Source organism: Nipponia nippon, unplaced genomic scaffold, assembly GCF_047370975.1.
Source record: "Nipponia nippon isolate SJK-2023a ecotype South Korea unplaced genomic scaffold, ASM4737097v1 scaffold_6, whole genome shotgun sequence".
Taxonomy (NCBI): Eukaryota; Metazoa; Chordata; class Aves; order Pelecaniformes; family Threskiornithidae; genus Nipponia; species Nipponia nippon.
In genome coordinates, this window is record NW_028262380.1 from 53,249,953 (window position 1) to 53,275,085 (window position 25,133).

General features: G+C 40.4%; 1 protein-coding gene across 8 annotated transcripts in view; it reads left to right on the forward strand.

Annotated features, from left to right (window-relative positions):
- The window catches only part of BMPR1B (bone morphogenetic protein receptor type 1B), a 273,903-nt gene that overhangs the window by 95,489 nt on the left and 153,281 nt on the right, over positions 1-25,133 (forward strand). For all 8 annotated transcript variants that reach the window (XM_087736647.1, XM_087736648.1, XM_087736652.1 and 5 more), the window contains one exon: positions 15,758-15,820. The gene's annotated coding sequence lies outside the window, so the exon portion shown is untranslated. The remainder of the gene's footprint in view (positions 1-15,757; positions 15,821-25,133) is intronic.

Consider the following 25,133-nt stretch of genomic DNA (forward strand, 5'->3'; position numbering starts at 1 on the left):
CTTCTTGGTCATCAGTCTAAGAGGAAGCTACATCTGTAACATGAAACACCCTCCCTCCCGTTCAAAGCCAGTTAACCTACTGTCCTCTTTCACAGACTCATAGAATAATTTGGGTTGAAAGGGACTTTTGAAGGTCATCTAGTCCAACCCCCCTGCAATGAGCAAGGCCAACCTGACCTTGAATGTTTCCAGGGATAGGGCATCTACCACCTCTCTGGGCAGCCTGTTCCAGTGTTTCACCACCCTCATTGTGAAAAAAAGTTTCTTCTTTATATACAGTCTGAATCTACCCTCTTTTAGTTTAAAACCATTACCCCTTGTCCTATTGCAACAGGCCCTACTAAAAAGTCTTCCTCATGTTTCTTATAAGCCCTGTTTAAATAATGAAAGGCTGCAATAAGTTCTCCCCAGAGCCTTCTCTTCTCCAGGCTAAACAACCCCAGCTCTCTCAACCTTTCCTTGTAGGGAGAGGATGTCCATCCCTCTGATCATTTTTGTGGCCCTCCTGGACCTGCTCCAACAAGTCCATGTCTTTCCTGTACTGAGGACCCCAGAGCTGGAGGCAGTAATCCAGGTGGGGTCTCACCAGAGCAGGGTACAGGGGCAGAATCACCTCCCTCAACCTGCTGGCCACGCTTCTTTTGATGTAGCCCAGGATACGGCTGACTTTCTGGGCTGCTAGAGCACATTGCCGGCTCACGTCCACCTTTCATTTATTGGTACCCCCAAGTCCTTCTCGGCAGGGCTGCTCTCAATCCCTTTATCCCCCAGCCTGTATTGATACCGTGGGTTGCCCCTACCCATGTGCAGAGACCCTGTACTTGGCCTTGTTGAACCTCATGAGGTTCACATGGGCCCACTTCTCCAGCTTGTCCAGGTTCCTCTGGATGGCATCCCATCCCTCAGGTGTGTCAGCTGCACCACTCAGCTTGGTGTCATCTGCAGACTTGCTGAGGGTGCATTCAATCCCACTGTCTGCGTTACTGATGAAGATAGTAAACAGTACTGGTCCCAGTACCGACCCCTGAGGGACACCACTTGTCATGGATCTCCATATGGACATTGAGCCATTGACCACTATCCTCTGGATGTGACCATCCAGCCAATTCCATCTCCATTGGACAGTCCTTCCATCAAATCCATCTCTCTCCAATTTAGAGAGAAGGATGTTGTGGGGGACTGTACCAAAGGCCTTACAGAAGTCCAGACAGATGACATCTGTAGCTCTTCCCTTGTCCACTGATGTACTCACTCCATCATAGAAGGCCAATAGGTTGGTCAGGCAGGACTTGCCCTTGGTGAAGCCATGCTGGCTGTCTTGAATTACCTCCCTGTCCTCCATGTGCCTTAGCATAGCTTCTAGGAGGATCTGTTCCATGATCTTCCCAGGCAGAGTGGTGAGGCTGACAAGTCAGTAGTTCCCAGTGTCTCCCTTTCTGCCCTTTTTAAAAATGGGTGCAACGTTTGCCTTTTTCCAGTTACCGGGGACTTCACCTGACTGCCATGACTTTTCAAATATCAGGGAGCATCACTTGGCAACTACATCAGCCAGTTCACTCAGGACTCTGGGATGCATCTCATCAGATCCCATAGACTTATGTATATTCAGGTTCCTCAGGTGGTCACGAGCCTGATCTTCTATTACAGTGGGAGGGACTTTGTTGCCCCAGTCCCTGCCTTGCAGTCCATCCACTCGAGAGGTGTGGGAAGAGAGGTTGCCAGTGAAGACAGAGGCAAAAAAGTTGTTCAGTACATCAGATTTCTTCTTGTCCATTGTTACTAGTTTGCCAGTCTTGCTCATCGGGGGAGGTACACTTTCTTTGACCTTCTTTTTCTGGCTGACATACTTGTAGAAGCCCTTATTATTATTCTTTGCATCCCTTGCCAAGTTCAGCTCCATCCATGCCTTGGCCTTCCTGACCCCATCCCTACACAACCAGGCAGCATCCCTATACTCTTCCCAGGATACCTGTCCTTGCTTCCACTGCCTGTGCATTTCCTTCTTGCCCTTTAGTTTGACCAGCAGGTCTCAACTCAGCCATGCTGGTCTCTTGCCTTCCCTTCTTGATTTCTTACACCAGGGGATTGAGAGCTCTTGTGCTCTGTGGAAAGTGTCCTTAAAGATCTGGCAGCTCTGTTCTGCTCCCTTATCCCTGAAGGCAGTTTCTCAGGGGATCCTATTGACTAATTCCTTGAACAGCTGGAAGTCTGCTTTCCTAAAATTCAGGGTCCTGACTTTACTCTTCACTTGTCCTATATCCCTCAGGACTGTGAACTCTACCAGTGCATGATCGCTGCAGCCCAGGCTGCCTCCAGTCTTGACATCACCAATTAGCTCATTTGCGCTGGTGACCATCAGGTCCAGTACTGCATCCCCTCTGGTAGGGCTGTCTATTACCTGGCTTAAGAAGTTATTCTCAATGCATTCCAGGAGTCTCCTGGATTGCCTACAGCTTGCCATGCTACTTTTCCAGCAGATGTTGGGGTGGTTGAAGTCCCCCAGCAGGATGAGAGCCTGTAAGCGTGATGCCTCCTGTAGCTGGAGTAAAAAGGCTTCATCAATAGGCTCCCCTTGATCAGGTGGCCTGTAGTAGACACCAACCACAAGGTTTGCTTTGTTTCAGTCTCTAGTTCTTACCCATAAGCTTTCAAACTGCTCGTGGCTATTCTTCAGAGACAGCTCTTCACACTCTATCAATGTAGAGGGCAGCCCCTCTGCCCCTCCTTCCTTGCCTGTCCCTTCTGAACAGCCTGAAGCCATCAATAGCCGCACTCCAGTCACGGGATTCATCCCACCAAGTTTCAGTAATGGCAACTAGGTCGTAGCTTTCTAGCAGCACGGTGGCTTCTAGCTCCTCCTGTTTGTTGCCCATGCTGCGTGCATTGGTATAGAGGCACTTCAGCTGGGCTGTTGGCTATGTCACCTTCTTAGAGGAACACCCCTTAATTCCTTTGAGGTGTTTCACCTGTGCTTTCCTGTTGGCTCCTATTACCTTAGGAGCCCATGGCTCCTCTCTGTAAGACTTCAAGTGTGCAGAGCAACAGGCTGAGGGCCCTCACTAGCACCCTGTCCATCTAACCTTGGTGTGTCGTCCCACAGCTTGTCATGGGCAAGCCTGATATCCCTCTACCCCTTCAAGTCTAGTTTAAAGCTTTGTCAATCAGCCCTGCTAGCTTGTGACGGAAGACCCTCTTCCCACTTTGAGAAAGGTGAATCCCATCTGACGCCAGCAAGCCTGGTGCTGTGTAGGCCATCCCATTATCAAAAAACCCCAAATTGTGGTCGTGACACCAGCCATGGAGCCATGTATTAATGCCTGCTCCATTTTCCCAAACATTATAACTTCCCACGTTAATGTCATGCGAATCATCCCAGCAGGTTTCTGTAGCAATCCTGAGTTAGTGAAGTTGATTCTCTACTCTTATTTTATTTACTTTTAAAATCCTCTTTCAAGTAACCCTCTAAACAGTCCCAGCAGTTGACCTGAACCTTCTGCCAGTAAGCTGTGTTGCTACAGGACCTTTTCTTTGTAATGCTTTAGCTGCATGTCTCTTTTGCCAGGTGCCAGAAGATCAAATTCCTGATTTGCAAGCACCCGGTTACACAAAGTAATTTAGAAACTTAGAAGGGTAGCAGTGGCTGTCAGGGAGTATCTTAGGAAATCGAAATTTTTACCAGGTTTTGTTTTGTCCTGTGCAGGAACAAAGCTCACCTAGGTACAGGTTTTGCAATTATAGAAAACAGCAATAGTTTATTTCAAGAAAAATAAAGGTTTCACATCTTTGACCACTTCTTAGTGTCTTTTTCCTTTTGCCAGCATGACAATTTGTCAGTCCTCTTTTCTTCAGTGCTAAAATTCTTGGCATTAGAGATTTTGCCTTCTGATGTAGCTTAAGGAAATCTTTGAAATAAGGTACATTAGCATATAAACTCTGGAACTCTTTGGTTGCACTTAGGTTGGGATAATTGTTTGTTCAGGTGCCCTGTCTTAGTAAGTGAGTGTTTTCTGCCTTGTCACAATACATTAGCTATTGTGCTGTATTTTTGTTAGAACACTTGTCATATTTTTCAAACCTGGGCTTATTATTTCTAATTTCTGTTCCTTTAAATTATATCTCTCTAATGTTCTTTTGATCTCGCCTGCTTTAGCCAGAATGAAAGTGTTCCTCGCATGCATATGAATGTCTCCATCCCTTGGGGGATTCCTCCTTGACTGGCAGAGGAAATGGATCAATCATCTGTCACTTAGCGGTGTTAAAGATGCTGTGAGCTTTATCTCTTATCAATTCTGACAAAATGCTTGTTCCAGTTGCATGGCAAGCCTCCACGTTTGGTAGCTGGTATCTAGTAAGTCACTTTTTTGTAGGGCTGGCCATATGGCTTGTACCTGGGCAGAGAATCTGTAGCGCTCTAAATATTGCAAATTTACCATGGGCTGATGAATTGGGCAGTTGCTCGGCACATATGCAATAAATTTGATATGTAGAATTTTTTTGGATTAGTTGCACATACATAAGCCATCTGTGCGGTGATTGTACACTAAGTAACGTGCAAGAGTCGTTCTCCAGGACAAATGGCCAAACGAGTATTTTCTGTTGGAAGGAAGAAAAAAATTGTTTTGGAAAATAAGAACATGTTTAAACTAGCCGGAATGTGTGATAACTTCATTTTTTGTAAGCAGAAAGAGTATGAACAGAATGATACTGTATGCAAACCAAAGTTTTAAAGTATCTTTTCTTACAGAGTTTACTAGGGACAGATGATATTTCCTATGTTTTCTATGTGTGGTTTTATATAGGATTTACTTTTGGGTTATAATAAAATTAGATTGTGCTGGGAAAAATCAGCATAAGAATAGTCCACAATAGGAAGTCTGTAGGACATGTTCGTGTGTCAGAGGGACCCTATCATTTGCGTTTCCTGGTTCTGCTGCATTTAAGTGCTCATTTGCAATATTGCATTAATGTAGGGGTTTGGAGTGAATTATAAAAGGAGTGGGTAACAGCTTGCTTTGGCTGTAAAGCTGCGCTCATATTTTTGGCAGTAGGTAAAAAGGGCTGATTAGGGGAATCTATTTCCTGTATGTTCAAATATAAACCAGATACTCAGTCTTGAAAAAGTCATTCACTGTTTTCCAAAGACTTTTTTTTTTTTTTTTGCCAATGTGAAATGGTAGTTCGAGTGGAAAACTGGGCAATGTGTTAGTCCTTACACACAAAACAAGCATCAAGAAAAGGTGATTGTATTAATTCTTTCCTTCCTTCCTTCCTTCCTCTGTGGATTCTGATTGTTTCTGGCTTTAAACAGATGAGGTTCCCTAATGACCACATTAATGCTTTTAGTCCTTCAAAGCAGGAGTAAAAGTGCAATTACTGTATGTGAATATTGAAAAGACTTCAGTTCAAGCAGTGTTTTTGATGCTCCAGGTTTCATATCATTTTTAGAAATGAAGATCTAATCTGTAGCAGTGGGTGGTCCATATGGGGGACTTTATGGTCATCCCTTTGAATACTTGCATTGTCGTTCATATTTAGATGTGAGAGAGCAGCTTTTTTCCAAGTCTAGTGTGTAAGGACCTCTTTCTGGTGGTGGTGTTCTCTTGGCCTGCTTAGAACTGCTGTTGTTTTTTCCTCAGGCTGGTCAAGTGGTGGTTGCTCTGAGTAGCTAGGGGAAGCTGTAAAGAACTTAGGTAAACAGGCAAGAAATATATTCTGGGTGACAGGTAATTACACAGTGATAGTCCATTCTGCCGCTTACGTTGTACTGGTGAATTATGTAAGGGGGTTTTGGATGATGTGGTAGGGAAAGTGTCATAAGCACAGGCCTATATATCCAGGGAATGTGTTTCTAATGAGGCTCCTTGAAGCAGAAGTGCCTCGATGCTGCCTGCAGCCTCTTTACCAGGCTGGGATCCTGAGTATCTGTGTAGCTGACTGGCAGGTCCTGGTACGGCAGAGCAGCTGCGCCCCTCATCACAGGGGTCCAGGAGCAGGAGCAAATGAGGAGTCAGGAGTGCTTGATAGCCATGGGCAGGGGTGCTGGCTTCATCCGTATGTGTACCTCTGTAATGCTCTTCAGAGCGGGGGTCCTGCCTTCCCCTCTGTCTGGAAATGACTAGTACTTGGCACTGCAGGTGATGGTAGCAGAAGTCTGCAGAGCTTTCACTTAAAGATAAGGGTCATTACATTTGTATGTAACGGAAGAAAGAAGAGGTAGAAGGACCCTCAGTGTAGTGCATATCCCTCCTCAAGACAGCCTCGTACTGCCTTCCATCTAGTGGGAGTTAAAACAGATAGTTTTTTATCTAAGAATAATTCATTAAGGGGACATCAAATGCTACTGTCCTAGCGGCAACCACGTATCCCTGTTAGATTGGCATTGCCTTCCCAGAGCATGTAGTCCAGAAGCTTGTTCTGTAGTCCTGTCATATTGGTGAGCTTCTAGCTAGCTAACATGCTCACCTTGCCTCTTATGGTTTAACACCAAAAAAAAAAAAAAGAAGAAAAAATAGTGTTCTTTTATCATCGTATCAATGTTCACTGTATGAACTGTGACTTGATATTGCAAACTTCCTTACAGAAAACGGCATCCCAGAAGCTCACAGTGAGGTTTGGGGCTACGGGAGCCTGCATGCTCAGGCTGGCTGTAGTGCCTTACGGGAGCTGAACCCTTTATACTGGTGTGTGCTGCTCCTGAAACTTTTTCCAACACAGGCCCGCTGTTTCCATTAAAGGTTTTTATGGGGCTCCCTACGCATCATATCTTGCACAGCTTACCATATTGGCTCTTAAAAGTGGCTTTGAATACAATGCCAGGGCCCCCCAGTAGCAGCTTTATGGGCTGCCGGCGAGCTGGGAAGCCCCAGTTGGCTATCCATGTGCTAGCAGAGCTCCCGCACCAGCTTTTCCAGCTAAAATGATGAAGTATCTGTTTTGTCTTATTTAATTAAACACGGCTTCCTTGCTGAATAAAGCAGGGAGCGTTGCAAAGTGCCACAAGCTCTTGTTCCAGTGGTGCTGCCTCCTATTCGAAGGAAAAAATGGTCATAATTGAACACCAATGCCTAAGCCCCCTCTGTACTGTGCCATCAGTACCTTCGTAAAGGTCTTTCATGTAGGCCCTTAAAAGGAAAACAAAAGTTTCATCATCAAGATAGCATCTGTTTCTTTCAGGATTTTTATAAAAAAATATTTTTTCTTGCTTCCTGTTTTGCAGAGTTTGTAAAAAGCCACAAATCCAAATATTTTGTGGGGAAACCTGGCACTCGTTGTGTATACATCGGCTTATATATGAGCACTGTTGGACAGGACTCCTAAACTCCTCAGTGCTCTTGGATCATTAGATGTGAAATAATGTGCTCAGAACATTTTTGCCATTATTTTTTAGAGTCAGGTAGATGCTGCAGCCTGAAGCAGCTGACAGCGGCTCAGAGGTGGGGTGCTGGTGGGTAGCAGCCTTACCTCCACCTTGCCTGCCTGTGGGCGCTGCCTGCCCTAGGTGGCAAGCTGCGTCCTGGTGCTCGCTCGCGCTATGTCGTTGAAGTGCAAAGTGACCTTTGGCAGCCTTAGGATGAATCCAGCTCTTTTTAGGGTAGATGTAAGCGGAAGGGTGACCCACTGACACAGAAAAAGGTTTCTCATGAGTGGCAGGGTTGTGTTAAGAGGCACGTATGGATGCACAATGCGGCTTGGCCTGGTTTTCTGCTGCTTGTGTAGTTACTTCAGTGTGCACAGGGGAAACAAGTGTGTAAAACCTGAGTGTCTTATTGCATACTAATTTTAAAAGTGGTGAAAGGATGTACCAGCAAGTGATGAATCGGGCACTTAAAGCACAGCACAGCTTGTTTTTAGCGGTGACAGGGACTTAATAATATGTTTTTTTGTTCTGCAGGCTTAATTTTAAAATATGAGGGGAATAAAGCTGAATGGTGTATAAATACACAGCATTTTTTGTTCCTCAGCGAACATAGAATTAAAATTCAGTTGCTTAGTAAACACCATTTAAAGATTAGAGCACTAAAGAAACACTAGATAAGCTTTTAATATAGCAACAATATAGTCTGGCTTCTTTTAAAGGAAGAAAAACACCTTAAAGATCATGTGCAGGTAACACATGTTATTGTTTCTAACAAGAAACATATGAGAGAAACTTGCTAAAGCAAAAGTTCGGTGCTCTGTTTAACTTAGATGTGAAGATGAAAAGCCTTAGGGAAACAGGAGAGGTGGAGTAGAAGCAACTCTAGATCCAACCAGGCTTCATTACCAAAGAAAATTTGGGAATTGGTAGTACAGTTTTGAAAAGACACTTCCAAGGTAAATTCTTTTCAGTGTAATTAGTAAAGAAGGAAGAAAGTGTTCAGTCATTTCATGCTCACCATTTGCCAGTGTTGTATGTCTATTTTGTAAGAATTTTCTACTTGAGTTACTGCAGTTGATATTTGGAGGGAGGAAAATACAGAATATAAAAGACAGCATTGGACAGGGAAGGGTGGAACTTAAGAATAGGGCTGGAATGCATGTGGATCCTTTCAATGTGTGGGAAAAGCCAGGCAGGACTCAGCAGTTTCATTTAGACCCAATACCGTGTTTTGAATAGCGTGCCCATAGCAAACCAGTCGATAATGGTCGCTGGTTTTGGTTAGTGCTTGTCCTCTAGATTGGAATAGCATGTTGTAGCGTACTTCCAGATGTGATTTCCCAGGGTGATTCAAAGGTTCAGAATACTTCAGTGAGTCACAAAGCAGGGTGTCAGTAGCCACATCTTTCAAGATTGTTATGTTCAGGCAAGAGCCCGGAGAGGAGGATGTGAAAGGCTACCCCGTGGTTTGATTGCAAAACCGTTGGCTCAGTGTTCTTGTGAAGTCTGTATGTGAATGTGGCTGGAGCCTGACATCTTATAGCTCTGTCATGTCTACGTGTTTTCCAACATCTTTTTTACACAAAGACTCCAGGGAACACCAGCCAACACATGTCTTATGTTATTTTTGCATTATTATTGTTAGGATTTTGTATGTTGACTAATCTGTTATTGCTGTGGTGTATCACTGAAACAAAATGTGGCCTTATTTTGACAGGGAAATGTATGTCCTGTGACACAATTGCTTTGTGATATATTGCACTGCCTTGTTAGTTTGATATTTTCCATTTACATGAAAGCGAAGAGGAGAGAGCGGAGTAGGGGAAGAGAAGAATAAGAGATGTTCATCTGGCCATGGATTTTTCCCTCTCCTTGAAAAGCTCTCATGTTCTCTACCAATTAGTCGCCTTCCCTGTGCTACGTGATGTGCTTGCCCACTCAGAGTTTAGCGGGCAGTTCAGACGGAGTTAGTTCCTGCTGAAGAATCACTGCAGGCGAAGCAGTACCACCAGTCTTCCCAGGCTGCCCTGTGGGCCGCTTGGCTGCCAGGCTTGTGAACCAGGAGTGCATTCTTCTGAGTCTAGCCAGAATATAAAGATCAAGGCATTTTCAAGTAAGTGTGATCCTGCTTATTTTCAAGTGACCAGATTTATTTGAAAGTTTATATAGGTTACTTCAGATGGTTTTGGTTTTTTTTGTATTGATTTTTGATGTGAAAGAACTCAAGTTTTATGTTCACTGCCAGATTTGCTGAGGTTTCATGATGCAGGTAATTTATGGACTTTACTGGAGATGGAGATGTATGGAAGCAAAAATGATGCAATTATATACTTCAGCGTATTGCTGTTTAACTTTTGAAGAACAAAAAAACCAGCACAGAGTTCAGTTGAATGGTTGGTAAAAGTTTTATGCTATGACTGTATTATGATGATTTTTCTAATCATTAATTTCAATTTCACTGCATTTTTTGTTTGCTTGGCTGTTCGTTTTATTGATCTGTTTTTATTCAGTAGGAACAGCAATGGTTATAGATATTATACTTTGAAAAAAAAAAAACAAAACCAACAAAAAAAACCCAACCAAACAAAAAACACCACTATCCCCCCCCCCGCCCCCCAAATCCCAAACAACCCACAACCTTCTAAAAATTCCTATTTGAATAGAAAATTTGAACAGCTGAAAAAAATCACTGCAATATATAGGATATATATGTAGAGGGTGCTTTTCTGGAGAGGCAGTGGAGGTGTTGATTTGGTAGGGGCCCCGAGATCTTCAGGGGAATCCTAAAACAGTTTTGTTTAGTCATACTGACTTTCTTGAAATGGATACTTTTCTGAGAATTTAAAAGACGACTCTGCATAATACAGGCTCTTAGCCTGCATGCTTACTGTCCTATTTTGGACTTTATATGGCAGAGTGCAAACCTTTGACTTCTTATGGCAGAATACCTTCTTGTGCAAAATAGTCCTCAAGATGTGACCGAGACTGCTCATGTCGTAGCATCAAACTAAGAGCGCACGCCATTGCCACCCAGGGTGTGAGGTTTTAGCTGGTATTTGGAGTTGTGTTTCAGTGGACAGGTGGAAGTAATGATGATAATAAGAATGTCTTTGATGCCATATTTAGCACGTGCTCTTTTCCTAAAGTGGGAAGATCAAACAACAGGAAGCAGTTTCCTTGCTTGTAATACGAAGCTTGGCTTTGCAGCCGGTGCCCTGTCTGAAAATCTGCCTCTCTTTTGCAGGGAGGAATAAACTGTTGTTTTCCTTGCTGCCTGTAACTTCCCTGTTGGGTTTGCTCCTCCGTGCAAGTTTAACACAGCAAATACAGCTGGAACCAAGTCAGCTCTTTGTCCCTTTAGGTACATCTGTACTATCACAGTTGGAAGAACCTGAAAGCCTCCTGCCCCTCCTCAAGCTTAAGCCTTGATTGTCCTCAGGGCAAGCAAAGTAAATCCCGGAGTTAGGGAAGTCTGGCCATGGACCAGAGGCTATGCATATTTGTCCGTATGAGTGATGTGCTCCATAAACCCTGATAGTTCCCATTATAAATGTAAACCAGATCACACTAGGTGGCCCAAGAACTGCAGAATTTTGCTGAGCACATCTGTCAGATACAGCAGATGAGTAACTTACTGTTCATGCTCATCTTTGAGTGGTGGCTTTCATTCTCAGCTGACATTTAACAAAGACCATTTTAATCATCCTCATTTAGTTTGGTGGCTAATAAAACACATTGACTTCAGAAGGGATAGTGTTTGCTCATAGTCAAACTTCCTCTAAAGCATTGAGAAGATAAGCACTGAAAAGTAAGGACATTGTACTGGTCCAACTGGATGACTGTGGTCTACTTAAGAACTACTCACCTGTGGGAGTCAAATGTAGTAAATCTATCCTGTAGACCTCAGCCCCTCAGTTATATGTCCTTTAAAACAGGGACCCACATGGGAGATATCTTTTGCTTCAGCTGACTTGTCATCTATTGTCTTTTGGCACACAGTGTCTATACTGTAAATCTAAAACATAACTGAGTTATGAAAAGAGGCAAGAGAGAATACTGATTCTATAAAATGAATGGAAAATTTTGGTTCCACATCTAATATTTTATTTCTTTTGTGTTTCTTGTGACTAAGAAAACAATGGTAGAGGACATAAGAAATGTACCTGAGTTGTGTATGTGTGGATGAGCTAATGATTGCAGTCATTTTGAACTGGGGACATAGGCTGGTATACGATGTTCAGAGTCTAGCAGTGCTGTCTTTTTTTCATGCTTTTTGTATTAAAACTGTGTTTGGTATATCATATTTTGGTTGAGGTGCCAGTCTGGAGGTCAGTAATGTGGCATGTATGCATTCAGAAAAACAAGGGTCAGCTTTTGCACTTTCAGGTTTTTCTGACATTGAAATCTGCCAATTAGCCTGAAACCTTCAGGGATCCCCTGCTGTTATTTTTCAGCCATTAACATCTTGCTAAAATGTATTCAAAGTCAGCACTGTGGGTTCAGTTGCTGGCGTTATCGGATTGCTCTTCCTGTTAGGACTTCCTCGATTTGAACGAACAGAGCATGGCTCCCTCCCAGTCATGCCTAGTATACCAGTTACTTGTGGCTATAAACATAAGGGAATAGTGCAGTGGCTACCGGCAAACGGCTTGGCATGTTGCACTGTTCCTGATTTTTCTAGTGGCTGGATTTTGAAATCGTTGTGTCATCCAGGAGGATGAACACAGACATCTCACGAATAGTGAAATGTATAAACCTACCAAAGTAATTATTAAACAGTGCATATTCATGTGACTACTATAATGCTTGTAATTATGTTAAATGTAGTATTTGCATATTTGTATTTGTAATGCTTGAATAATGGAAAATATATTCCCTGCATTTTAATAGCTTATTAGCTATTAAAATTCTCTAGTATTATATACTAGAGATATATTTGGTCTATTTTCCATAGACATATGGGTAAACATACTGCATGGGTGTTCCTCTGTTTCATAAAGGAAAGAGCAAGTATAAAGAAATTCCTCTTTCATTTATGTAGATAAGTTTCATATCAGTGTGTGGAAGGGAAAAGACTAAAAATATTGTTATGCCTTCAAGTTAGATTTCAGTTAGCATGAGCACTATTGTGTGTGATCTCTTAATTTATGTGTGTGGCAAACTCAAAGGTGAGATGACCCAGATCTGATTGCGATCTTGTATCAGTGTAAAGCAGATGGACAGCGGCGGCTCCCCATGCAGCCAGGATGCTCTTGTCGGTGGAAGTCAGCCTGAGATCACAATCTGAAAAATTTATATATTCTAGATAAGAAGGCGAAACTTCATATTTTGTCTTGGTAGTTTTGAAGGAACTGTAAAGGAAACCACGTCTTAGCTGGCTTTCTAGTTGTCCTCGCTTTTCTACTGTCTCCTTTTTCTTGTGCTGTGAAAGTACAAGTTAAAACTAAGCTAAGCTATTAGTGTAAAATAAAAGGCTATCTGGTATTTCAGAAAAGGAACCTACTCTGAACAGTCCATCTACTACTATTAGGGCAACTGGGTCTCTGCAGTAAATGGGTGCCTTGGGTCCTCTCTGAACAGGCAAAAAGGGATTTCTGAACTGAGCGTGGTCATCATCACTGGGCACAGAATTTGTGGTTACGGAGAGTTCTCCTCTGTGTTTAGGATAGACAATAAGTATCCTAATGTGATGAACTTCTGGCCATTTTGACTTTTTCAGGATACTGGTTTATTGTAATGGAGCACTCACATAAACTTGTGCCACATATGCATTTGTCAGATGTTGCTGGGTAAAAATAGCTGCAAATTGCCAAGAACTAGCTTTTGGGGTATAAATGCGAATTTCACAAGTCTTTTTATTTAAGGTTAATTAAAGCAAAACCCAGGAAAAGACCTCCAAGATCTTTGTTTTTAAAAAACAAAACACACACACAAAAAAAAACACCAAGGAAAAGTGTGTTGTCAATGTTAGGCTTGTGAAAATCTTACTATAGGAAATAACACCCTAAAAGAAACAAGGGTCTTACCCATCACATCTGAGCAAAAGGCTATCCTCAACCTGAAGTCCAAAAGTACTAGATTTTCTTTCCAAACAGGAGGTGCCTTCTGAATATGGGTGAGGAATCGGACAAATCAGTTAGCCAGAATAAATAATAAAACATTGGTTGGAGGTGTAAAGCAAGGTTGCAATCCAACAGGACTCTAAAATTATGCAAGCTTTAAAAGGAAGATAATAGAAAAGTACTGCAGCTGATTTTAGAATTGAGTTAGGTACCAGGTTATACTTGTGTGGTTTCAAGCAAATAACTGAAACTCTAGGCTTCTATTTCCCATACGTGAATACAATGAGATAGTGTTTCTTACTTTCATTGGAGAAGTGAACATTGTTTCTCAAAAATTTCTTCTCTGTGATTCATTCGTATTGTATGGGTTTTTTGGGCGGTGTGGGGAGGTTAAGCTATGTCGTCTTATAAGCATCTTTGTGGAAATGTTTTCATGGCACTATGGAAACAAAGATCTTCTTTTGAGTCCCAAATTGATCTTGCATTGCAGATTTGAGCAACTTTAATCTGTAATGCAGTTTAATGAAAAGTTATCAAGAACTATTTTAGCTATTTTATAGACAATACTGGAGAAAATTGTGTGTGTTTGTTTTTCTCAGATTATTTCTACTTTTAGACTGTGGTACTCCATTACTGTGAATCTTATTAATGTCATCTTACGTGAATTTGTCAAATTTCCATATAAACTATGTGTTTTTATTGCAAATGGTTGGGTTTTGGTTTTGTATTAACTGACTCTGTAAGATCTTCCAAATGTGTGAATATGTTTTTAAAATATTACTGAACAAACTATTGTGTAATCTCCCTGTATTCCTCCTATATACATCCTCCAATTTTACCAGAGGTAACAAAAAGTTATGCTAAAGGAATTTGAACTTGTTGAGACCACCTCCCATTTCTAGGTTTGTATTTGATATTGGTCGTATTGAATTCAGAGCAGAAATTAACTTAGTGAAGGAATGTAGTATAAAAGCACGGATCTGGATGATTGGCCGCCTTCCCAGTTTTCCCACAACAGCCTCGACCTCTGAGATAGAGATCCCCCCTCTCCGAAAACAAGACTCGGACAAAGTGCAAATTCTTCATTTCCTGAAATCTCGTTGTTTAGGCCAACAAACACGCAGGTCAACGTGCAGGTTGCAGAACTGAAACTGAACACCAGCTCAGTTTCCCTGGATCAATGAAGTGTAATTTGAGGCCTGTCCAGCTTGGAGAACCAGCACTGAGAACAAAGGCTGAACACCAGTTCCTTCAGATATTTGAGCAGCAAAATACTGTTACAGCTGTTCTCTTCTGCTGGCATTCAGCTCTGTGCTGCGCTGTTTAGGTAGGCCAGGTGTAAATTAGTTGTGATGGTTATGCCAGCAAATTCTCTTAGAACAGAGGCAGCTCGTGCTGTCCCTATGTAGGTAACTTGAAGAAAAGAAAGAAAGAAAGAAAAAAAAAAAAGGGAAAGAAAAAAATTATTTGAACTCTGCAGATGTTCACATAGACTGTCTTGGTCTGACTACAAGTCAGTCTCTCTATAAAATCAAGCCAGCAAAGAGTCCTCAGCGAGCAATAAATGAAAAACTTTACACAAGTCTGGCACCAGATGCAAATTAGAGAGCAGTAGATGTAACTGGCTGCGATACCTAATGGTGTTTTCAGCAAGACATATGAAAGATTAAACCCATAGCTTCTGCCCTCAGTGGGAGATGGTGCATGCGAATGTGTGGTGTCTTGACTTGAATGTCTTTGCAGTGTGACTGCTGCTTTTTGGATGGGGAGCCTTTTTTGGTCAGTAGAAACTCAGGCTCATAGTGTTTTGTTTAGCTGCGTTTCAGGATGCTAGTTAATAATGAGGCTTCACTGAGTGTTCACTAGGATGTAATCAGATCTGTGTTTTAAGCGAGTATGGTCTTTTGTTTGTTTTTACTGAAGAGCTCATTAGAAGTCAATGGGAGTTGAGTGCATCGGGGCCCAATCACGCACCTCTTCCTAAAGTGCCTAATTCAATTGACTGGGTTGTTTAGTGACAAGAAATATAATGTCAGCAGAACCTTAATTATTTAATCTATCTAACCACAACATGAGCATTATGAGTAATGCACAGAAAAACTCTTACATCTCCGTGTCTGAGCAGAAACACTAGAAAAGGAAAAAGGTATCTCTTATTAGTGTGTATGTGCAATATTGTACAATTACTGCTTGATGTGTGTCTCCATAAAAAATGTGCCACACCATGATAATAGTTAAAGTTGTATCTGTCAGTTTGCTCAAGTGTGATTGAATTCCAATGCTTGTGTTAAATGCACAATATCAAATGTAATTGATATATCTTTCTGCTCTGTCGCAGATTATACCATCTTACTTAAACTGCAAGGCAAGAATATTTCTTGAAAATTGAAGAGTTCTTCAGGTAAGGACTAGGTTAAATAATTTTCTTTCTATAAAGACCATTGTTGTTAATAAGCACCAGCATGAAGTAAACACAGCGGACAGTTACTGTTTGTGAACTGCGCTTGGAAAAGCTGAAGAAAAGTCACTTGAGATGTTCACGGTGATACAGGCTGTAGTAAACAGGCTATTTGAGAAAGACACACATCTGCACGTTTGGATGATCTTACTGTTTTGAATGCTTGGTACCTAGGATGTCTTTCAAGATTGGTAAAGAATTGTCTTCTGACAGAAAAATGGGAGCCAGCTGAGAAAGTGGCTAGAAGTAATGGGCAGCGCTCTGACACCAAGTTTTAGCAGCATGACTCTGGTGCAGGCTGCTTGTCATTGTCCATCTCATATTTTCAGAGAAGCATTGGTAGACCTAAACCTCATGTTCAGGAAATGTCCCTAGTCCCCTTGGGGCTATTGCTAAATAATAGCATGCCCAGCAAGTTAAGTTGTCGTTCTTTGACTGATGTCTCCCCTGGGATAAACAAGCAGTAGTTCTGCGGAGTGAAAAATCAGCAGCTCTTTGTTTAAACAGTCTGTTAAAACTCCTGCCTTGTGCTTAAGAAAAAGGATTTGAGGCTTTTCAGGAGGATTGTTGAAAGATTAAATAATTACTCTGTTCATTATGGGAAAAGCCCCAATCTGCTGGAGATGGTGCTGTAAAGCCATATAGTCACAGCTGACATAAAAACAAAATGTGAGAAGTTTTACCTTGTCATGTAATGGGGCGGGGGTTGTGCTTATGTTACTTCTAACGCAGGCTGGTACAACACAGGTAAGCAGTTCACTTGACTCCAAGTAAAGGGGAGAGAAATATGTTAATTTGAAAGATATTTACAAAACATATGAAGATACCCTTTAAGTTATGAACTGTCAATCCACTTTTCCAAGATAATGAAAACTTTGCGAGCTGTTCAGTCTACAGAGCCCTTGCCATCCTTTCAGTTTCTTCCATTTATATACATCTATTTCATCTTACAGCTTATAAACAAAATACAGGAAGTTGTTAAAATTGGATAATTAAACATTTTTCCTTACACAGATAGTTCTTCCTGACCACACCATATTCTGTTACCTTGTCTGAGTATCATAAAGAGCCTGAAATTGAGAAATTGTGTTGAAATTCCTCTGGGTTTGCATTCTTGGAACTTTTCCTAGAGCAATTTCATGACCTAATTTGCATTTGGTGTTAGAAAATTTATAAGACTCTGGTGCTTTGTTACTTATGGCTAGGTTTTGAAAGGAAAAAGAATGAATGCCTGTTAAGTTTAAAATAAAATTGTAGCCTTTTCGTATAAAAATGGACATGTTATCATTGAAGTGCCAGTAAGTTGCATTGAGGTATTAAGAAAATAAAAAGCTATCTGTTATCTTCCAAAGCTTATAAACTAAACAAATTAATTAAGCATAATCTTTTCTATGTTAATCTTTATTTATACAGGAACATGGTATATAAGAATTTTTAAGACCATTAAAATGCTATTAATTTTCTGTGTTCTGTCCCAAATCTTTGTCTTGCCATGCCTGTGGGAAATGGTTATTTTTCTTGTTAGATGTTCAAGCAGGTTTTGAACTGAGTTTAGAAATATTTCCTTTTACAAGAAACTTTTTTTTTTTCTTTTTTTGCTGTTGGTTTTGAATCTTTTTTTAAGGTTAGTAATCTATTTAGCATATGTAACTACATGATAGCAAATGCTGGTCCTGCTTTTCCAATATCCTAGTTTATTGTTTATCTGCTTGAATCTGCGTAGAAATGAGTACAAAGATGGTAATAGTACCAATTTAATTGCATGGATGTATACATCGCATTTGGTTGTATATCTGCATAGATGTAAATGGCTTTACTGCTTCACGCTGAAGACCTTCTGAAGGTCATTGGATTACTCTGCTTAAAATGTTTCCCTGCAGGAAGGGGATACCTTGGACATCTTATATTATGTGCCTAGCTAGTTCAATTATTTTAGGAAGAAAATGCACTAGTAAATTAAACACAGAAAGAACCATGAGTAGGACCATGCTTTTTCTATGTAATTCCTGTACTATTTCTTGTTTTTAGAATTATACTTGCATAATACAAAAATTTTGAGCTGGCATATGCTGCATTATAGGATTCTGCCTGTAAAATGCTATAGAAGATTGTCCACACTTTTAGTAGTAACTTTTTAACACTTGACCATTTATAATTCAAATCAAGCTTTGAAGTTTTAGTGATTACTTAAATTTTGAATGCCTTCCCTTATGTGATGGTTGAAGTAGCTCCAGTGGGTTGTACTGGTTGTGTCTGCCACTGCTTTATCAATATAGGGAACTGTTGTATTTCAAAGGCTCTACATAAACATTTTATTTGTATATCTGCATTACCATTTATTACTGGAAAAATCAATAATAAATGATAGGAAAAAGTAATAATAAGCCTGGTGCTTCATGCATTGTGCACCTGAAAAACCCATTTGAGCTTGGTTTTGCTTTGAGAAGGACTTTAACTTAATTGTGGTTATTCCACAGATATTTCTTCTGTGGAAAGAAGAAATAATAATATAATAATAATAAGAAATAATAACATCAAACCTAATAACTTCAGCTGAAAGCATTTTCTGCTAATATTTCACATGGAACCAATGCAGCTGAGATAAGGATATGGCAATATTCAGAAAACTGTTGCTCCATGTCCTTGGCTTGAAACCACTCTGATTCTTGAGCTGACTCTTATTAGGCCCAGCTGTCTTAGGGAGCACAACCACCTGAAACCTATTTCTTTCAGGAAGAGGGGACCAGGGAGGAAGACGACAGAGGTAGCTCTCATGTGGTTTATTGTTGTAAGCTGGTGTCACAGACAGGGTCATGAGAAAAGTAGCAATAGTCTAAGGGAAACAGAAGGAGGGTGAGGGTGGGACTGTGAGAGGAGAGCAGAGTAGTCCTTTCAGTGGCAACCTACTGTCATCTGAGCTCAGCTCTCTCATAAAACTGCTCTTTGCAAGTCAGTGAGGAATCCCCAGTCTGCTGAGCAGGGCAGAATAAAGGGGTGAGTGTCTTACTAGTGTCAGACCCTATGAAACACCTCTGTCCCACTGGCTCCTAAGGAAAATAATCCCTGAGCCTCCCTCCAGCTCAGAGCTCTTTTAAGACTCCTGTTCTTCCTCCTCCTGAATCCTTTTGGCAGATTCAATTTACATCACGCTCTGGGGATTTGATTAATTTCCTATTATTGGCCCAGTCCTGCAAACCCCTGCACTCAAGGTTGGCAAGCGTGCTGTTGCATCTTGGTATAGATGAGTTCTGCTCCTGCACATTCAACCTATGGCATGTTTACTGTACGGGAAGATACACCCAAACTATGTTTGCTTGATGAATAGGTGGCACTAGAATGTGAAATCTACCCTGGTAACAGAGTGAATAAATTTACTCAGTATAGAACTTTTAAGCAGTTTTTACCATATGCCTTAGTATCATAATTTTAAATCAGATTTGCTCAAAATGGAAATCCAGATTCAAGCTGACATCATAACATATGACCTTCAGTAGCAATGAAAACTGAAAACATGAGACAAGGGCATTAATCACTGAATAGTTTATAAGCTTGCCCTGAATGTTCATCTGAAATGTTAACACTACTTTATTACATCCAATAACAGCTTAAAGTAAAAATTTTGTAAATACTGTGGGGTGCCTAAGATAAGGCATTCAGACTCATTTCGTACTCTGGCTCAGATCTTTTGAGCCTTTAGTTAAGTGCACAGAGCTACTTGCATGCCTAACCTATTGCTTTTAGTGCATGCATAACATATTGCTGTTACTGGGACTGGAAATGAGCAAGATAGTAGGGATCTGATTTGGCAGCTAGACTTATGTGAACTCTGAAATTTGTTTGCATATACACAGTTGCAGGAGGAAGTGTGAAATGGCCTCAGTGTGGATGTGTCTGTGAAGTTAGGGTCATTGTTTTCTGGGGTGTTTTAGTTTTGAATTTTGGTTTGGAGTTCTGCTAGTAATTCTTTTTCGTAGAGGTAGTTGTAGTAGTGTTGAATGTAGTTTAATATGGAGTGTAATGAAAGTCATTTAACTTCCATATGCATAACTGACTGTATCAAACAGATCTTTTCAGGTGATGTGATGGAATTATCACTTTAAACCAATTTGTCGTTTCATTAATTTTTTGCGTCTCAAGGTATCGTCATTGATTTTGTTTGTTTGTAGCTGGTATTTTATAATCGACACGTATTAAATGTATTTGATAGTTTGAAAAGGAAGACATTTAAGAAGGTCATATTAACTTTCATTTGATATCAAATTTGTAATGCTTCCTCTATAGTATATTCCCTTTACATGTGACCTCATCAGTGTATCCCAGAATATTCAAAATTTGATGTCATATATAGTTGACTTCAGTGGAGTTTGGAAAAACGCAAGGGAAGGTGGGATCATTACTTTCCAAACTAATCACAGCTGATATTGAGTTGAGGGTCTCCTCTCTTGTCTTGAAGAATATAGCTCTTGCTCCTTCTGCCCTTCCAGTATACAAGTTAAAACTTTGCCTGTGGTATTTGTGTCCAGTTTGTTTTGGTCTGTGTATTTTTATTGTGACTTAAAAACATTAAACACGATCAGTCTTGCTTTACTTTTCCAGCTCCTGAATATGCAAAAAGTCAGCTTGAATGTGTAAAGAATGTGGGGTCAAAATACGATCTCACATTAGCAGTAGTATATGCATGTTGTGCTAAGTACTTTTGCATGTGTTAGGAAGACACATTTAGGCCACCATCAGAAAAACCTTTCTAATGAAAGCCTTAGGGAGGAAGGTATAGCTTATCAGAAATAGGGCAACATAAAGATAATTTTTGAGACATCCAGAGAACCACAAAACTTATCTGTTTTCTACCATAAGCCTTCCTCTTTTCAATGTGCCCCAGGGAAGAGAAGTGTAATGTTTGAGCAAGCCTTGGGCTGTGCAGTTTGGAGTGGTATGCAAGCAAGCTGCAGCAAGAGGTGCAAACTTGCTAGGGCCCAGGAGTAGCATCATATAAATGAAGAATGTCTGATTGCTAATTATAGGTCAAATGCAGTGCCTGGATGGGACTCCCCTTAGCTGCATGCTTTAATTCGCAAGTTGGAGGTGGGGGGGAAACCCCCAACAAAACACCCTTCCTAATGAGCTGAAGTTTATACCTGGTGTTTAAATGTCTCACTTATCAATGGAGAATCTTTTGCTAGGAGAGCTTCTTTGTTCCTATGTAGCTTGAACCAATGATTTCAAAATAAGTTTAAATGCTTTTATAGGTGAAAATGAGCTTAATTGACAGTGAGCTGGTTGTGGCTTTTGTATTTTGCTTTATTGGGTAGTTCCAGTAATAAACTGAATTTATTGAAGTAAATCTATGAAATTACCTTAATTACCTGTTCTCAATAATATTTTTAAGGAACTCCACTCTTTGCATGTTTTTATTTTAATGTAAGGTACATGGTACAGCTTGTATACGCATATTGTTTGAAGGCTTTGAATGGCTTGCCTGTCTGATCCATTTTAATAGATTCCAGCTTTTTTCCATGACATCATTATTGTAACAGACTTCCTAGAAAATATGAACAGCTGCTGTGTATTTTTTTCCTGTGTTTTATATTAAAACTGTAGCAGCTTTTCTGTTCTCTACAAATGACAGCAATAGGCTTGTCTGATGTAAACCAAAATGAAAAAAAGTCAAAGTAAGGAGCTGCGATACTGTTAACAGGCCAGTAATGTAACAGGTCCCCATGTATGAATCGTTTCATAATGCAATAAGGAATTACTTATGCTGCTGTCATACTGGTCAAAGGTTGGTCCCATTTCCTTCCCCCCCTCCCCCTGAACTAAACTGTGCATCATTAAAGATGATGAAAACAGTATTGTACTCAGCTTCCTGGCCCAGATGGCAATTTGCATGAAGAATTTTTTTATTGTATTTTTTTTTTTCCTAATATCATTCTTATGTAGACTGTGCATAGATGTTTTAAAGTTCTTTTCAGTTCTTACAGTTCAGGTCAAGGAGACTTGCTTCGTTGTTTCTCTGCATATCCTGACATTCAGGGATGTTTTAGAGGCCACTTTACATGGAGCCTAGAGTATTAAATAAAACTAGGAATTCATCAGTCTTGTTGTTTACACCTAGTTTTCTATCTGGCTCCATCTGTAAATAGCTGAACGGTGTCAAAGAATGATATGGGCTGGAATACCTCAATTGGCGTTTTAGTATCTTTTAGGTGACTTGTACAAACCAGTCAGGAAGTCTCGTATGTTCCATTCAACAATACCTGCATTTGATTTAACAAAAATAGTAGGTATAAACAAAACCTATCCTTTATGTGACTCTAGATAGAAACATGCAGTGCTGTGCAGGATGCTGAGGTGCTTGTAGGTCACTCCTGCCATCCAGCAAGCCAGGAATTAACAGCCAACTTGGGTCTCACCTGGGTGCTCCAGCTGGAGTAAGGAGGCAACACTGATTGTTGATGGAACAACTGCTGCTTAGAGAAATTTGCAAAATCCACTGTAAAGTCCAGCTTCTTGTTAGCTGGGGTGGGTTTTGCTTAATGGTTCTGCAAACAGGGCTCAACTTCAGCTGATCTTTTCCTTTTCTGTGTTCCTCTACGATTCTTTTCAGACTTGTCACCTGTCTAGAGGATCCAAAAATCAGACTGGGTTATTGGGGAAATGCCCAACTCATATATTTTAGTATATGGTTCCTGTAATGTGTGAGCTGTGCTGCCCCCAGAGTTGTCTGATGCCATGATAGATCATGGCTGTGGTGCTCAGCTGTACCCAGGAATGTGTGGTCCAGAGGTGTGCTGAGTATGAATTGCCATGGGAAGTTGGTTCCAGCTGCAGCACGAGAGCTCAGGTGCCAGTTTTGGGTGTTTGGTGTCCAGGAGTGCCCAGCAGGCTCCAGCCCTGCACTGACTTGTGTGGGAAGCGTGGCCAGTCTGACTGGGGGAGGGCATGCTGGAGCCTGGCTAGCTTAAAGACCAGCCAAGCCTTGTGATGTGATATGGCTGTAAGATGACTCATTGTCAATTAATGCTGCTGTCTTAGTCCTATGTCTTTTGGTGTGCTTTCTCCCTTCATATGAAAATAAGATACCTGTATTTCTTCTCCTGTGTGGGGAAAAAAATGGAACAACTAAGTACCTCTCTCTTCTTTGTGATGCAGGGAGATGGCTTATGCACCAGCTTAGGTGACTGTGAGCTGATTGAAAAATACTAGAAGAAAATGGATACTAACCTTGCAATGAGAAGCTAGATAAGGACAGGGCTACATTGTCCCTGCCTGTGGTGTTCATCAAATGGTGCCCATTTTGTGGCTGCATACAGAGAAATAATTTCATGAAAGAAGTAACTAATGCCTTCTGGGGATTATCGGTTACAAGCCCTTCTTCATCTAGCAGGTACTTTACAAAAGACTGCTTAACCTGTTCTCCGTTCACATCCTAAAGCAGCCTTGAAAGCACATAATATATAAATTATATTAATGCAAATTATTATTAACCCAGATGTGGTAGAACACATGAAATTTACTCTCTGGTTTATAACCACAGAAGGCCTAAAACAGCATGTGAGTATATAATGTGACTGACACCTACAGAAAAAAGCTAAGGTCATTCCTTCAAATATTTGATGCATTGTGGTACACAGCAACTAATGGTTGATGTCCATGGCTTCTGTGCTGTACACGCTCTGGGTAGGAGGACGCCTTCAAGCCACATGCCCCATTTGAAGGTCAGCTTGCACCAGGGTGGTACAGTTAACACAAATCTAGTTTCATTCCAGCATTAAACAATTTCTGAAACTCATTTTTTTGTCATTCTGTTCTTGTTTACATTGAAATGGGTGTAAAAAGTCTGATGTTCAGTGGAATAAAATCTGTGTATCATTTTCATTTAGTTTTTACAGGTAATTAGAAAGCAAAATGAAGAAACATCATGTTATGTAGAAAGTATTTTGAGACTGTAGTTCTTATCATACCACTTATGCTCTGAGGAAAGTGTCTTTCTCATTATCCTAAAATTCCCCAATATGGGGAAAGCTGTAGGGATGATTTTAGTTTGCTGTTTGTCTTTTTAAAAGCATGCAGAAATTAATTTCTTCCTTCCCCTTTCCTCAACCCCCGTATCATTTTAGAAGTTGTAGCTCTCTGGCATTGCGTTTCTAGTCAGTCTGGCTTATTTCAGGTACCAACAGGCTGTGGATTGTTTTATTAGTTCATTTTAGTCAATAAACTTATTTAGAAAACAGTTTTTCAATTCCACCCCCTCCCCCCCCAAAAAAAAGGTTCCACAGAGTAACTGATATTTGCATAAATATATTTTAATAGGTTTAAATAGATGTCAGAGATAAATATTAGCTAGCTCAGCTTATAAAAATTTTACCTACAAAATAAAGCTGTTTTGTAGCTATTATTTTATTTTTATTTTTAAAATGCAAAACATCAAGCATCCTGTAGAGACAAAACATTTTACAATGGAAAAGAATTTTTCAGTTATTGATACTTAAAATCTACAATATATAGACTATCAAGTAATTTAATGATAGTGACCACATCTATTCTGACCTGTATGGCAAAGCAAAGCTATAAAGAAATTCCACTGAAATTAATGTAATTAATCTATAGTTACAGCACTGAGTCAACTAAAAATATGGATCAGGTATTTGTAATTTGAATACAAAGAGATCTGGAAAATAAATATTCTACCATTCTTCACACATCATGAAAAATACTTTGCATTTTACTTCATGGAACTCTGAAGTAAAACTTGGAATGTGTCTTGGTAACAGAATATGTTAAAAAAAAAAAACGTAATTCAATGAAAAATTACTTAACTGTGGCTTTCCTACTGAAGACCCTTTTACAGTGATAAACCTGAAATGGTCATTACAATGAAAACATGAACCCTTGTGTGAGAGGAGAGGATAATGAGGAGTGTTTAAATTCAGTCTGTTTTCTAAATAACAGTAAATTGTATGTGGAGGGTGAGAATTGATTTTTCTCATTTGCAGTACAGATTTTTTTTTTTCAATTAGATTTGTGCTAAAGTTAATGGTAGACTGTGGGAAGAATAGTATGTTTTAATTAGCTGAGCATGAGTTTTCAGATATTGCATCTCCTAGCATCAGTGCCTGAGCAATGAAGCAGGTCAGTCAGCTACCTCATCTGTTTCACCAGAGCTACTCAGAACTTCAAAATACGTACGACACAAAGACCTTCCTGAGGCCCACAGTATTTGAAAGGCTTTACTTATTTCTGTGAGTTTTTCTCCCAG